Genomic DNA, 15256 nt, shown 5'->3' on the forward strand with positions numbered 1-15256 from the left:
GGAGTGCTGGAAAAGGACCCTTTTTCAGGGAGTGTAGTGACAGGGAAAGGTGTAATGGTTGTAAACTAAAAAATGATAGATTTAGATGGGATAGAAGGAATAAATTGTTCACTATGAGAGTCGTGAGGCACTGGTAACAGGCTGCCCAGAGAAGCTGTGGATGCCCCATCCCTGGACATGTTCAAGGCCAGGCTGGATGGGGCTTTGGGTAACCTGGTCTAGTGGGAGGTGTCCCTGCCCATGGGAGGGGGGGGGGGGTTGGAACTGGGTGGTCTTTAAGGTGACCAACCTTAAACGTTCCAACCCAAACCATTCTATGATGCTCTCCTGTGGTCAAACAGCTTTGTTTAATAAAAGGTATTCAGGCTGGCCAGATTCAAATGATAAAGAATGGTGCAACTACAACTAAATAACTAACTACAAAGAATAGAGCATTAACTAAGATAATCTGGCTAGCTAGATGGAAAACAAACAAGCACCATTTTCAGAGGAACTACAAAGGACCCGTATAAAATATGCAACTGACATATATGGAAACTACATTCAAGTTTCATCAGATGATGACACTGAAAGAAAAAATGGGTTTCCCTCAGAAAGGGAAGAAGGAAAAAATATTCCACGATATAAGGATGGAATTAGATATCTAAAAGAACACAACCTCTTAAAATCCCTACTGGTTGTATATCTCAAAGAGACCAAAAGTATTATCGCTACTAGTCTGCAGTGCCTGTTGTTTTGAGGATATATATAACTGGAATTATATCCAGTTTTTAAACTATTAAAATTCCATCTTCAAACAGACTGCAGAACTTGACACTGACACTAGAGGAGATGCATTCCAGGACACCATTGAGGCAATACCGGACCATGAACATTACATTCAAAACATAAGAAAGTTTTTACATCCAGTGAAACACCAATGGAGGACTTTCAAATCATCTCAGTTCATATTTATAGTTAAAAAATAATGTAAAGACATAAAATACATTTCAGAAATGAATAAATTATTACACGGTAAGTGTATTATTGAAATAACATGCATGCACCTTGCTCATATGTTTAGTAGCTAAATTTGTATTTAGCTCAGAGAGGCTTTGATCTCTGGCCTAATCCAAGGGAACGTGAAGCCTTCAAAACCAAAAGTAGATTACTGCATTAAACTAGATTTAGACCAGTACTCACTCAACACCAGACTTCAGAAATGAATGAAATAAGACACCAGCAAATATCAAGAAGTTGGACAATCTTCTCCATCTACTGTTAATGTTCCCATCAGAAATATAGTCACTGACACTTCCTACCAGAGAGACAAGCGTTACATGGAGAGTTAATATTTTTATTAGACCAATATAGCTGTAATACAGCTATAGAAAGGTGACATGCTTTTGGAAACACAAACTTTGCTTACTATTACATTATTGTCTAGATATACATTAGGACTATACCAAGTGAAGAAGTGTTACCAGAAAAGAAAAAAAAAAAAAAAGAGAGAAAAAGAAAAAAGAAAAAAAGGTTTGCAAACATGAATGGGCAGAACATTTCAGGTGGAGAATGCTAAAACACATACCACTGAATACAAAACCAAGGAGACTCATGGCAAGCTGCTGATAGTAAATCATGGTTCTAAGAGGTGATATTTTTTTATTCTAGAAAATCTACTCAAAGCAGACAAAAAAAAAGTTTTCTGATGTACCAATGAATGTTCTTTTGCTTACTGTCCTGGTTATGAGAAACTACACAGATGCTCAGTTTTTCTGTGGCTCTATGATATTCCTGGTGGCAATATCTACCACTAGATGCAGTGCTTGAAGGTAATGAAATCACATTATATACAGTTTAACATTCCCTGCTAGCCTTCTTGGATTTCCATGCTATACAGCAGCAATAAAATGTTGAAGTTTATTTGGACTCTTTCACCTTCACAAACTCTCTAGGTACACATTTATTTTATGACACAGATTTCAGCAAATATAGAGATATTTGCCACCCAAACATCAGGTCTAACTACATGAAGGAAAGAAGATTGCTCCCTGTTTATTTTCTGTAGCCAATTTAGTACAAAATTGATTGGCACCTGTGTAGTTATGATATGATTTGACAAGGTGGTGAACTAACAATTTACCATCTTAACAGATGGCTCTAAGTGTATACGTGTTCTTCTGAGCAGCCCACTAACTGCAGCAGGGAATGGTCAAAAGGCTGCTTTTCCTAACTTAATTCACTTATGTCTAAGGGAATATTCCATTGTTAATCCATCCCTCATCTGGATTATTATCTTCTTTAGGAACAAGTCTTGGCTGCAAATTTATGATTTTTAATTGGGGTTTGTTGATCTGGTTTTCATGCTGGTTGTAGAGTGAGGGAAGGCAGCAACTAGAAAGGAAGTCCAACAGAATCACCACCAAGAAAACATCAAACTTTTATTCATTTAGTAATAACTCTCAGTAAAGATTGCATGATTTAGTTCTACTCAAGATCCAATTAGAGATTAAATAGACTCTCCTCTCTTAGACAGACTTGAATTTATATAGGATATAAAGGCTCTTCTGAGCCGTCAGAAATATTCTGAGCCTTTAGTAATATTTCAGATAAAAAAGGGAGCAGAATAATCATGTTCCATTTGAATGACAGTACAGTTCTGGCTAGCTTAAAAAAAAAAAAAAAGCCACTTTTTTTTTTTTCATGGTGAACTTAAATTTTTCCACTGAAAGAATGGGCTCTTTCCCCCGGTTCTCTTTGGGGAGTTACTGTAACACCTACTGCATGAAATATGACAGCTAGTTCAAAATCATACAGTTTCATTGCTTAAGTATACTCAAAATTCTTCTATATAAATTGTATAAATTGATGCTACATTCTAGTTAAATTCATTTATTCAGAATACTGCCTTAGAAAAATTAATGGAACAAGGAAGAAATAAGCTTACATAAAGTAGCCTGACTGCTATATTGCTTGGTTCAGTGGCTTTCCATAAGTGTTTTTCTACCACACTGAACCATTCAAAGGGGAAACCAAGCATTTCAAGCCATTCACTGCCACCTCCAATTTCATGAAACAGACTACTGATAACAAAGACACACTCTTACAATAAAAGATTTTCAACTTATTCTCTTCTGGAATCCTATCAAAAATGTTATGATACAGCCTCTTATTTTTTTTTTCCTATTTATTTCCTTTGTTTGTCACAGAATGGTTAAGGTTGGAAGGGACCTCTGGAGGTCACCGGGTCCAACACCCTTGCTCAATCAGGGCCACCCAGAGCAGGGTGTCCAGGACCATGTCCAGGCAGCTTTTGAAGATCTCCAAGGAAGAGACTCCACAGCTTCTCGGGGCAACCTTTGCCAGTGCACACTACCCACACAGTAAAGAAGTGCTTCCTGATGTTTAGACAGTACCTCCTGTGTTCCACACAGTTTGAGCCCATTGCCTCTTGTCCTGGTACAGGGCACCACTGAAAAGAGCATGGCTCTGTCTTCATTGCATCATCCCTTCAGGTATCTACACACATTGGTTAGACTCCCTCTCAGCCACCTCTTCTCCAGGCTGACCAGGCTCAGCTCTCTCATAGGATAGGTGCTCCAGTTTCTTAATTATCTTGGTAGCCTTCCATTGGACTTTTTCTAGTATGTGTAGATCTCTCTTGTAATGAGGGACCCAGAACTGGACACAGTACTCCAGGTTTGGTTTCATCAATGCCAAGTAAAGGGGGAAGGATCACGTCCCTTGCTCTGCTGGTGATACTTTGCGTAATGCAGCCAAGAATGCCATTAGCTTTCTTAGCAGCAAGGACACATTGCTGACTCATGTTCAACTTGCAGTCCACCAGGACTCCTAAGTCCTTCTCTGCAGAGCTGCTTTCCAGCTGGGTGGCTCCCTGTGTGTACTGGTGATTGAGACTGTTCTTCCCCAGGTGCAGGACTTTGCACTTCTTCCTTGTTGAATTTCATGAGACTTTTGTCAGCCCACCTCTCCAGCCTCTTAAGGTCCCTCTGGTTGTCTGCTTGGCCCTCTGTTGAGCCAGCCACTCCCCACAGTTTCATGTCATCCGTGTATTTATTGAGGGTGCACTCTATCTCATCATCCAGATTGTTAATTAAGTTAAACAAGACCCTGGGGTACTCCACTTGTTACAGGCCTCCAAGTAGGCTTTTCTCTACTGATCAGTACCCTCTGGGTCCAGCCGTTCAGCCAGTTTTGGATCCACCTCATCTAGCCCATATCTCAACAGCTTCTCTGTGAGGATCCTACAGGGGACAATGACAAAGGCCTTGTCGAAGTCCAGGAAGACAATATTCACTGCTCCCCCCTCATCCATCAGATTGGTGATTTCATTATAGAAACTTATCAAGTTGGTCAGACATGACTTCCCCTTGGTGAATCATTTCTGAACACTCCTGATGATTTTCTTCTCCTTCATATGTATGGAAATGATTTCCAGAATTAGCTGCTCCCTCACCTTCCCAGGGATCGAGGTAAGGCTAACCGGCCTATAGTTCCCCAGGTCCCCCTTCTTGGTCTTCTTGAAGCTGGGAGTGTGTAGTGGGTTTACATGTCAAGGTTTTGGTAGCAGAGGGCTGCAGGTGTGGCCTCTGTGAGAAGAATCCAGAAGCTGCCCCATGTTAGGTAAGGGCCAGTTTCAGGTGGCTCCAAAGGGACCTGCCGCTGGCCAGAGCCGAGCCAGTGAGCAACATTGGTTGGGCCTCTGTGAAGGCAGATTTAAGAAAGAAAAAAAACTGCTTCACAACAGCAGATAGGAGAGGGAGGAGTGAGAAACAGCCTTGAAGACAACAAGGTCAGTGCAAAAGGCAGGCAGGAGATCCTCCAGGTGAGAGAGCAGCAGTTCCCCTGCGGCCTGTGGAGAGGCCCCTGGTGGAGCAGGCTGTCCCCCTGCAGCCCACGGGTCCCACACAGAGCAGATCTCCACACTGCAGCCCGTGGAGGAGCCCCCGGTGGAGCAGGTGGATGTGGCCTGGAGGAGGCTGCGGCCCATGGAGAGCCCCCGCAGGAGCAGGCCCCGGGCCGGAGCTGCAGCCCGTGGAGAGGAGCCCATGCAGGAGCAGGGGGTCTGGGGAGAGTTCTTCCATTCACAGTAAATCTGAATATTAGGCATTGGAATGGGTTGCCCAGGGAAGTGGTGGAGTCACCGTCCCTGGGGGTGTTTAAGGAAAGGTTGGATCTGGTTCTAAGGGACATGGTTTAGTGGGTGACATTGGTAGTAGGGTAATGTTTGGACCAGATGATCTCTAAGGTCTTTTCCAACCTTCATGATTCTATGATTCTATTTTCAAGATTCCCGGCAATGAAAATAGAAGGACCATCAAATATGTGGCTTTTTTTTTTTTTTTTTTTCCCCTAAGTGAATGGTTGCTGATTAAGAGACAAATAACATCTATCCACAGAGCAAGTACAACTGACGACAGACAGGTAGCAACCAAACTCTGCGAAATCATATTTCATATGTACCTTGACCATGTCCCTTCAGTATATTTTATATCAATATTTGAGCAGTTCTGATCCTTTCTAGAACATATCAGTATCAGCTATAGCAAATTCTTTCTGTATACTGCATCTGATCAAGTCGCTGTACTCTATCAGACAAACACCATGCATTCAGATTCAAAAACAACTGAAACATACATAGATATAGAACATCAAAAGGGAAAGGCAGTATATTACAATAAGTATCTCCTCAATCATCCCTTGCAAGTATCCCTTACTTTTGCTAGAATACTAATATATCAAGTGTAATCAGAAAATCTAAAGCTTTTTGATTTAATGGTACTCTTGCACTTTGCTTCTTGCTCTAGAATGAGCATTGCACACTTTTTGTAAAGTGGTTGATGACTCCTGCCATCCTGAGAATAACAATCTCATGCTTATTTCCAGGCCCTTCATATTTTGAATAGTTTGTCACATGCAAAGTAGCTCAATTAAAATCACACACAATTATTTAATTCAATGTATCAGCTATAATGATAGTAATAATAATGGTAATAGCAATAATAATAGTAGTAATGATAATAATAATAGTTTCAGTGGAAAATATTAAGGAATTCAATAAGAAGCCTCTTATTTGTGGTTTTTCTAAATTGTACCTATAAACTCAGCCCAGTCTCACTTTTACTGAGATTATTAGCATTACCATGTAATAACCCTGGTTCCCTTACTCCTTAGATGAACTAGACTGGATTATTTGGAAGAAAAGAAAAAATAGACATCTAAATAATATTAAACAATTCATTTTGTTTAGTACAGAATATCAGAACATTCAGTGATATCATGCAACTCTGAAAGGAAAAATCAAATAAATCTCAGTTCCTAAGGAAGACTAAGGAAGACTGCAGGATAGCAGCTCTCCTGTGAGCCCTATGCTGCCACTTCTACTTATACTGAATAGTTGCTCTTTCTGAAATTAGCACTGAAAAAAATGATGGAACCACAAATGATGGACTGGTTTAAAAAATTGTACTATCAGATTATATACAGTTTCCTGAAATGCGCTTATGAATATAGGCATTTGCCCTATGAATTCTTAAATCTCTACCATCATTCCCAGCTGTCATTTCCTGTCCCTGGAGAAGGGAAACAGAACTGCCTGGCCAACCATTCCTGAAGTCTAAAATCCATTTTGCCAATAATAAGAGTCCACGCTACTCTTTACTCTGCAAGAGTTCATGGGTACAGGGAGTGAGACTTAAAAAAAATAAAATAAATTAAAAATTCAGAGCAGAGAACTGGATTTGGATTTAAAACAGCTGTCAGGGCAGGAATGCTGAGAGCTTCCCTAAGTCAGGTGACGGTGCCTTCACAAAATTTGGAATATATGGTTATTTTGCTATGGTTACTTAACCATAGTAATCATGGTATATAATCTTAGTACGGTTACTTACTTTCTTCCTCCCTTGCTTCACAAATGACCAAATTCTAAATGTCCTTCAATGATTGATACTTTCCAATCACTATTCCCCAAGCCGCTATAACTATATTGAGGATTCAAAAATATACAGTAAGGTGTATATCCTTCCAGTAGTGATGTGGTAACTATAATTCATGCACATTTACTGCCCGTGCTATTACCATGGTGGCAATACTCACTCTTTGGAAGTCTCCCAATTCGGCAAAAATATGCCTGAAGCTGTGACACTGCAGTGTAATATCCCCAACACCAATCATAAAGGGCTATTATTTTTTTTTTAAATGTAAAGACTACTTCATTAAAATTGAAAACATTTTGCCCTGTCTGAATATGAATACAGTTAAGCTGCAGAGAAAAAAAATCAATCAAACAAACAAACAAAAAACTAAACCACACACCATCAGTTTTACAACAGCTACTCTAATCTTCGTAAGTGCTAATTTAGCAGGGGCACAGTGGTTTAAAGGTATAGGGACAGACAAAATTCCTGCTTATTCTTTTAATGCATAGATGTTTCAGACTACTAGTGATAATAAAATCAAGCTTACAATTTGATCAACTCTGAGACATGTTTCTAAATAACATATCCTCATCAAATGTTTCTAAATAAAAACTGTTTACTGCTGGTCTTGTAGCTGTCAACAGCCTCATAACTGAAAGTAATTCTTAATTTTACTGATTAAATGTTCATCTCCCAGTTTCATGGTCTTTGCTTCCAAAGGGACAAACCGTAATTACAGTAGACACATCAATAAATGCCTTCCTGTAATACTAAAATGAAATACTAACAAGAACATTTATGTCAATGCTCAATTCCAATGAGACGCAAGGACCGACCCTTACCCTCCCATCTCTGGCTGTACTCCTTCATGAATATTTTAACAAGAACAAGAATTTGCATAATTTTGCAAAACTAAAGAAAGCTCATATTTCTATGGCAACAAAATCCCAGCATTCAAGGATTATTAAAAACAAAAATGCAGGAGTATAAAACAAGAGCAACTGTTCAAATCCAAATTAAAAGCTGCCCTCAGTAAAAATATTTCCTTAGTCTTGCTATTGCATTTAGGGGTAATCAATATTTGCATCCAATATGGTTGAGGACTTTCCACTGCATGATCATCTTAAAATCCAAACCCATGAATGCTTCCCAAAATGTTAACTTGCTACTGAAAAACATTAAACTATGTAAATAGCAACAAGAAATATTTAAATACTACTTCTTTGTTAGTACAATTCACTGTTGGACTCTAAGTATTCTTGGTCTTAAGCTTTCTTTTCTTTCTGTGGTTCTAAAGCTCTAAGGAAAATAGCTCAGGAATGTTATTCTAAACTTGACCACAACAGAAAATGAAAAACCCCTTAATTTCTAGCCAGCTTACTTACCAAAAGTAATTTTCCTACCTCCCTCTACTAAACTGTTTTGTAACATTATAAGGACAATATTGTACGACAATGATGGCTGCACAAGTAATTCAAAGCAATGTATGACATAACTAGCACTTTGGGGTACTTTAGGAAATTGAAACATATCATAATGTTTCAAGCATGAGTTGTGCAACTGCAGTATATGTTTTGCAAAATTATTCTGACAGAAGGGATATACTATTTTTAATAACTGTCAGCATTTTTAACTTGTAAAGTGGGAGATTTTGAATGAAATGGCATGTAAATATGTCAATATTTTGAAGAAAATTCTTTCCTTTCTAACAAAGATGTGGGGATATGCAAAGCCCAATTCTCTGCTCTTCAGAGGTGGCTTATCATTTGATATAATAAACACAACAATAATACATTCTTATTTAGAATTTCACTGCATATCATGGAGACCTCTAAGGATCACAAATCAAAATAAAAGCAGTAAAAATAAACAGTTGAGTATTAAACAAAGATATAGATCTGGATAAACACGTCTCTGTGCACTATAATTCACTGACCCTAATCATAAAAGAAAAAAAAAAAAACAAAACAAAAAAGAAAACACCTCCATGTATTTCGATTTGATTTTTTGAGGCAGGGGAAAACAAAGCAGTGAATCAGAACTCCTGTGATTTTTCCTGAATATGTTCTATTTTCAGTCAGAATAAACCATGTTTTGAATTACTTTGCCTCTGGAGCCAAAGCTTTCTCATGATTAAATTCATTGCCACTTTCCTGGCTTGTTAGTTTTGCAGACTTTCTTCCACTAAGCTTATTCATGACAAACTATCATTTTAAAATATTTGAAAAATATCTATGTTTTCTTTTAGAGCAAGAAATTTGTGTCTCATGATAGTTGAACCTGGACAGGCTTGAGAGTTGGACCTGTGCGAACCTCATGAAGTTCAACGAGGCCAAGTGTAAGGTCCTCCACCTGGGCCGGGGCAATCCCAAGCATAAATACAGGCTGGGTGCAAAATGGATTGCGAGTGGCCCTCCTGAGGAGAAGGACCTGGGGGTGTTGGTTGATGAGATGCTCAACATGAGCCAGCAAGGTGCGCCAGCAGCCCAGAAAGCCAACCGTATCCTGGGCTGCACCAAAAGAAGAGTGGCCAGCAGGTTGAAGGAGGTGATTCTCCCCTCTGTTCTGGTCTCGTGAGACCACACCTGTAGCACTGCGTTCAGTTCTGAGGCCCCAGCACAAGAAGGACATGAAAGAAATAGAATGATTCCAGAGGAGGGCCATGAAGATGATCAAGGGGCTGGGTTTTTTTGATCCTGGATAAGAGAAGGCTCTGGGGAGAACTTAGAGTGACCTTCCAGTACTTAAAGGGGGCCTACAGGAAAGCTGGGGAGGGACTCTTCGTCAGGGAGTGTGGTGGCAGAACAAGCAGTAATGGCTGTAAACTAGAATAGGGTAGATTTAGATGGGATATAAGGAAGAAATTCTTCACTCAGAGGGTGGTGAGGCCCTGGCACAGGTTGCCCAGAGAAGCTGTGGATGCCCCATCCCTGGCAGTGTTCAAAGCCAGGCTGGATGGGGCTTTGAGCAACCTGGTCTGGTGGGAGGTGTCCCTGCCCATGGCAGTGGGGTTGGAACTGTGTGGTCTTTAAGGTCCTTTCCATTCTATAAGTCTATGAAATCTTAATGCATGCTAATTAATAATAACTAATATATATATAATAATATATAATTATATATAATATATATTATATATATAATATATATATTATATTTATATTATATATATATATAAAGTATTACACAAAAACTGTGAATTTTAATACTGTTTTACTCCAGGAGCAAATATTTCTTTGAACAGTGCAGACAGCACTTCATTACTAAACAGTCTTTAAAACAAAATTGAAAAAAATATTCAGTGTAGTTAAAATCTGTCATTCATTATTTATTTCATTCAACAAAGTAATTGTACACTTGTTATCACCATCACGGTAATCCGCAGATGATTCTATCCTGAGGCAATGCATTCATATATACTAACACTGCATTGACACAATGTTTTCTATACACATATACTATATATATAATGCATATACACACAGAGAAAACAAATATTGATGTACACTCATTTTTGGAAACAACAAAACGGTGTTATTAAAAAATCTAAGAAAAAACATTTGTTTTTTAAAAAAAAATCTTAAGGAAAAGGTCCTCTCTGAAAATCTTTGCAGGTAAAATTTAATTTTTTCTAAAATTTCAAAGTATTTATATTTCTTATATAACATCTTCTATGAAGAAAACTATATTTATTCTTAGAAGTCTGGAGGGAAGGTGAGCAATCAAGCTAATAAGACTGGAGAGAGAATAGAAAGACAGTAGACAAGTGAATTGATGCCTAAATGTGAGAAAGGAGAGATGGCATAGCTTTATGAGACCTCCAGAAGAGTATTTATTCTTCCAACTTAAGTTTGCCTTAATAGGAGCTGACAAAAAATAAATAAATCCTTTAGTCATTGTAAGAATAATCTAGCTCTATGAACTTTTCGCATTCATGTGTATTATTTTTAACATTACTTTAGTTATGTTCTTATTTCCTTACAGAAGGAAAAACGTAACAAATGTCTGTTATCCCTAAATTGCCCTGATCAGAAAAATTACATTATTTTACAAGAAGACAATACAGGTTGCCACTTCTTGCCAGTTTCTATAAGTGCAGTACCTTCCATTTACAGAACTGAAGCAACTTCTTTTCGAATAATTTTAATTTATGTACTGTCTTCTATTGGAGGAAAAAAAAAAAAAAAGGACCCTTATTTTTGTAAGTTACCCTTGCTGTAAAGGCTGAATGATGGAGAAAATTTTCTTTGGATGAATTAATGACTGTCCATAAAAAGGGCAAATACAGTGCCCACTGGTTAAGTATGCTGAAAGAATCGACATCATTCTTATACTGACATAAGCTCCATGGAAGTCATACACCAAGTCTCAGTCGAAGTATTCATCAAAAAAAACCCACAATAATTCTATGAGGTATGTTAATTCCATGAGGTATGTTAACATAGAGAGTGTGATTAATATAATATGAATTTTAATTCACGCAGGTAGGGAAAACTCCTGCTGAGATTAAATGTTCTCAAGCCTGTTGATTTCCTACACTTAATGATGTGGATATTTTGCAAATACTCTTACAGAAGGTGCTATGTGGATTTAAGTGACAGTCACATATTTCAACAAAAGCATCCTATTCTCTTCACAAATTCTCCTTACAAAATGTCAGATCTTTCTTTTCCTTTGGCTACAGAATACATTGCACAACAAATTGAGCATGAAAACTATGTGATAACATTGTCCTATATACACTCACTCTATTTTAATCTTCTGAAAATATCAGGGGCATCTAAAAAGTAATACAACCCTCACAGCTTAGATGAGAATAAATTCACAAAGTCTAGTTATCTAAAAATTTATCCAACATGATCATAATGTATGTACAAGATGAATATAGAGTAAGAATCCACACACAGCAATGAAAAAAAAAGATGATTTTTTTTCTACTGAAAATTTGTCTTTTGCATATTCACATTACTCATCTAATTCAACACTGTCACTTTTGAACCTTTCCAGAAGATAAACTTGACCTTACTAGCTATAACAGACCTCTTCAATTTGTTTTGCCTATGAATGCCAACACATTTCTTACTCTTTCAGTTTTATGGAGACTTTTTAAAAAGAAATTCCTTGCCTTACAGTAATATGGCACTGGGTATACTTACTATACCTGGCTGCTGTTATTTTAGGTGTGAATATTTCACACTTTTGATGATAGGATGCTTCCTTTTTGGTCAGCACCTTTTTGAAAATAAGGTAATCTCTACGTTTGTGAATCTGTGGTAGGTTAACCTTGGCTGACTGCCAGCTGGTCTCTTACTGCCCCTCCTCAGCAGGTAAGGGTGGGGATATAAGAAGAAAAAGTTACTGGGTCAAGATAAAGACAAGGAGATCACTCACCAGTTACCTTCACAGGCTAAATAAATTCAACCTGGGGAAGATTAATTTAACTTACTGCCAATTAGAAATTCACTAGAATAGTGAGAAACATAAACAAAACTAAAAACACCTTCCCTCTTCCTCCCACCCCCTTCTTCCCAGGCTCAACATCACTGCTTCATTTATGAATCTTCTACCTCCTCTCACAAGTGGGGCAGGGAAAATTGGGCTTGTGGTCAGTTCCTAATGCTTCATCTCTGCTGCTCCTTCCTCGCACTTTTCCCTTGTTCCAGCATGGGGTCTGTCATATTGGGATTCAGTCCTTCAAGAACTGCTCTAATGTGGGTCCTTCCCACAGGCTGCATTTCGTCAAGAACTGTTCTAGCATGGGTTCCCTCCATGAGGTACAGGAACATCAGCACAGGTACATCAGGAACAGATTGCTCCAGCATGGGTCCTCCAAAGGCCTCAGGTAGGTATCAGAAAGCAAGCTTTCTCTTACAATGATTTTAATTGCATTATTAATGATGCTTTCCTGTATTAACTAGATAATTTAGACCTTTATTAAAACACTATCAGGGCTAACTATAAATTCTTAGCTTGACATATATGTTGTATTCCTTTTCTCTCATAACAGTATTTTTAAAGTAGTAACAATCCTGCAGTTCATTTCTTGTGTGAACTTGTGCTGATTTGGTATAGTCAAGCCTTTCACTAATAGAACAACAAAACATGTATGATACTGAAAGGTCAATAATTTTCTAGGGAATATATTAATAATTACAGGAATATGCACCACTAGAGATATTCTCAAACACATCTGTGATTAAGCTGTAATAACTTCCTCTATCTGAACGATTCACTTTTGTTGGTAAAAAGTTTCTTTAATGTATAACCTTTACCCTTGTTGCCATTACTTCACCTCACTCTTATTTGCTCTATTCATCTTGAACACGAACTAAAAATCATTTCTTACCTCCATATAGCAACAGCCTGTTACGTATTTAAGACTTTTGCTTCAGTCCATAGAATTTTACTAATGTATACTTGCCATTACATAAATACAACTCTTTCTGGTTTTTCTTAAGTCTTACTTTGATATGGGCTGTCTCCAGCTGAAAAAAACATCCCGGACACATCAATATCCTTTAATGAAGACCAAAGATCCTTTATAATGTTGGAACTGCAACAGTGTTTTTGTAGGGAGAAAAGATCAAATGTAGAACATTACAACAACATTTGACAGCAATCTCACCCGAGAGAAGGGAAGAATGAGAGTTTATCCGAGTGTGTATATATGTGTGTGTGTGTGTGTTTATGCATTCAGTTAGCATAACCATGTTTCCTCTACAGAGAAGATGCACAGACCTTAAAATTAGGTCCTTCAAAATCTCTGAGAAAATATCACCCTTGATGCAAGTAAAAATTCTCATATGTAACTCGCTAAATAAGAGAGCATTGCCTACTCTAATTTCAGAATAAACATATATAATGCATAACAGCTGTAATATTAAAATAATGAAGTATTATTCATAAAAAGCATAGCAATCAGTTTAAGAAAACTATCTATTTCTCTGAATTAAATTCAGTTTTTAGCAAGATATTTTAGCAAGATACATATTTTCTCACTTGTGCATTGGAGACCAGAAGAATGATGAAATCATTCTGACTTTTGGTGTTACAAGGTACTGTTTGAAGAATAACTGCTATTTTGCAGCCTAAAGTAGTAAAGTCTCAGTATAGAACTTCATTACATGCTCCAAGATCTTTAATGCTAAATACTAGTATATGAATTTTGCATCAAACAAAATATAGGAATTCTTATTATTTGCTACTATATACATTATTTAAACAGTTTTTCATAAAATTATCAGCCTGCATTTGAACAGATAGGTTGGAAAACCCCAACTTCACTTTACATTTTAGCCAAGAGACCATCTTTGACTTTCCTTCAATATCTTTCGAATTTTTGATGTAACAATTGTCACAATGGATGTAACAAACCTCACAATAAGTCAACATCATTGTACGCAATTCATATACAATATATAAATACACGGTCATCTGAGTATGATTAATGTGAATTATATACCTACATAAATTCCCTTTAATTGAATGTGTTCCTGCCTTCCTTATATCTGTTGGCAATGTATATTTTCTGCTCACTCCTAATGTAAGCTAGGCTGCTAGGTACTAATAAAACAAATCTTGACTAACAATGTAAATTTTCTGCTTCAATCTCAAACTCTTTAATATTTAGCAGGGTTTCACACTGCCTTAGATTTAATGCAAATGGTGTAGTCTGAAGCAACGATTAACTTTATAGCTGGAAGATAAAATGTGGATAAAAGAGCTATTACTTCACAATAGCATTAGAAGAAAAATGATTTAAAATGTTGAGCTGAACTTAGTGCTGTTTAAAATATGTGTTAGATGAGGACTGTGACCTACACAAAGTTATACAAGTTTCTAGTCATATAAGAACACACCATAAACTCTTTCATGAATGTTAATCTATATTTAAATAATACTAATGTAAAAGTTAATCACGTAATCAGAGAGTTGTTTTATTTGCCACAGCATCTACCTACAAGCAGTAAGTCCTTTTTTTGACTGTGATGTGTTCGAGACCCTCTAAACTTTACTTGTTTATAGGACTAATTCCCCTCTGCACTGCTGACAGTAAAATGTCTTACACCTGCAGTTCTTTGGAAGGTAGAATGGACAGAGATTAGATCCAACATGTCTTTCAGCCCTGAGGCATCATCTCCTCCTTTACTGATGTATGAATCCTTTTTTGTCATGTCTCCTCCCACCTGCTTGTAGTTGACCATCTGTATTATTTCATGACCTCTTATATTAACTACCAATTACAGTTTAAGAACATAAGACAGTTTTTATCTAATGCTGTGTATTTTCTAATCCATTTAGCATTTCATTCTCCTACCCGAGACTGTAATAGAGCTATTCTC

At 37.4% G+C, this 15256-nt stretch overlaps 1 protein-coding gene and 1 long non-coding RNA gene across 5 annotated transcripts in view; one reads left to right on the plus strand and one right to left on the minus strand.

Annotated features, from left to right (window-relative positions):
* The window catches only part of LAMA2 (laminin subunit alpha 2), a 380279-nt gene that overhangs the window by 178212 nt on the left and 186811 nt on the right, over positions 1–15256 (minus strand). The window lies entirely within an intron of this gene.
* LOC308192848 overlaps positions 10460–15256 on the plus strand; it is a 266449-nt gene continuing 261652 nt past the window's right edge. Inside the window, exon 1 of the long non-coding RNA XR_013949157.1 lies at positions 10460–12756. This is a non-coding gene — a long non-coding RNA (uncharacterized lncRNA). The remainder of the gene's footprint in view (positions 12757–15256) is intronic.

The sequence above is a fragment of the Anser brachyrhynchus genome (genome assembly GCF_964034855.1).
Source record: "Anser brachyrhynchus genome assembly, chromosome: 3".
Lineage (NCBI taxonomy): Eukaryota > Metazoa > Chordata > Aves > Anseriformes > Anatidae > Anser > Anser brachyrhynchus.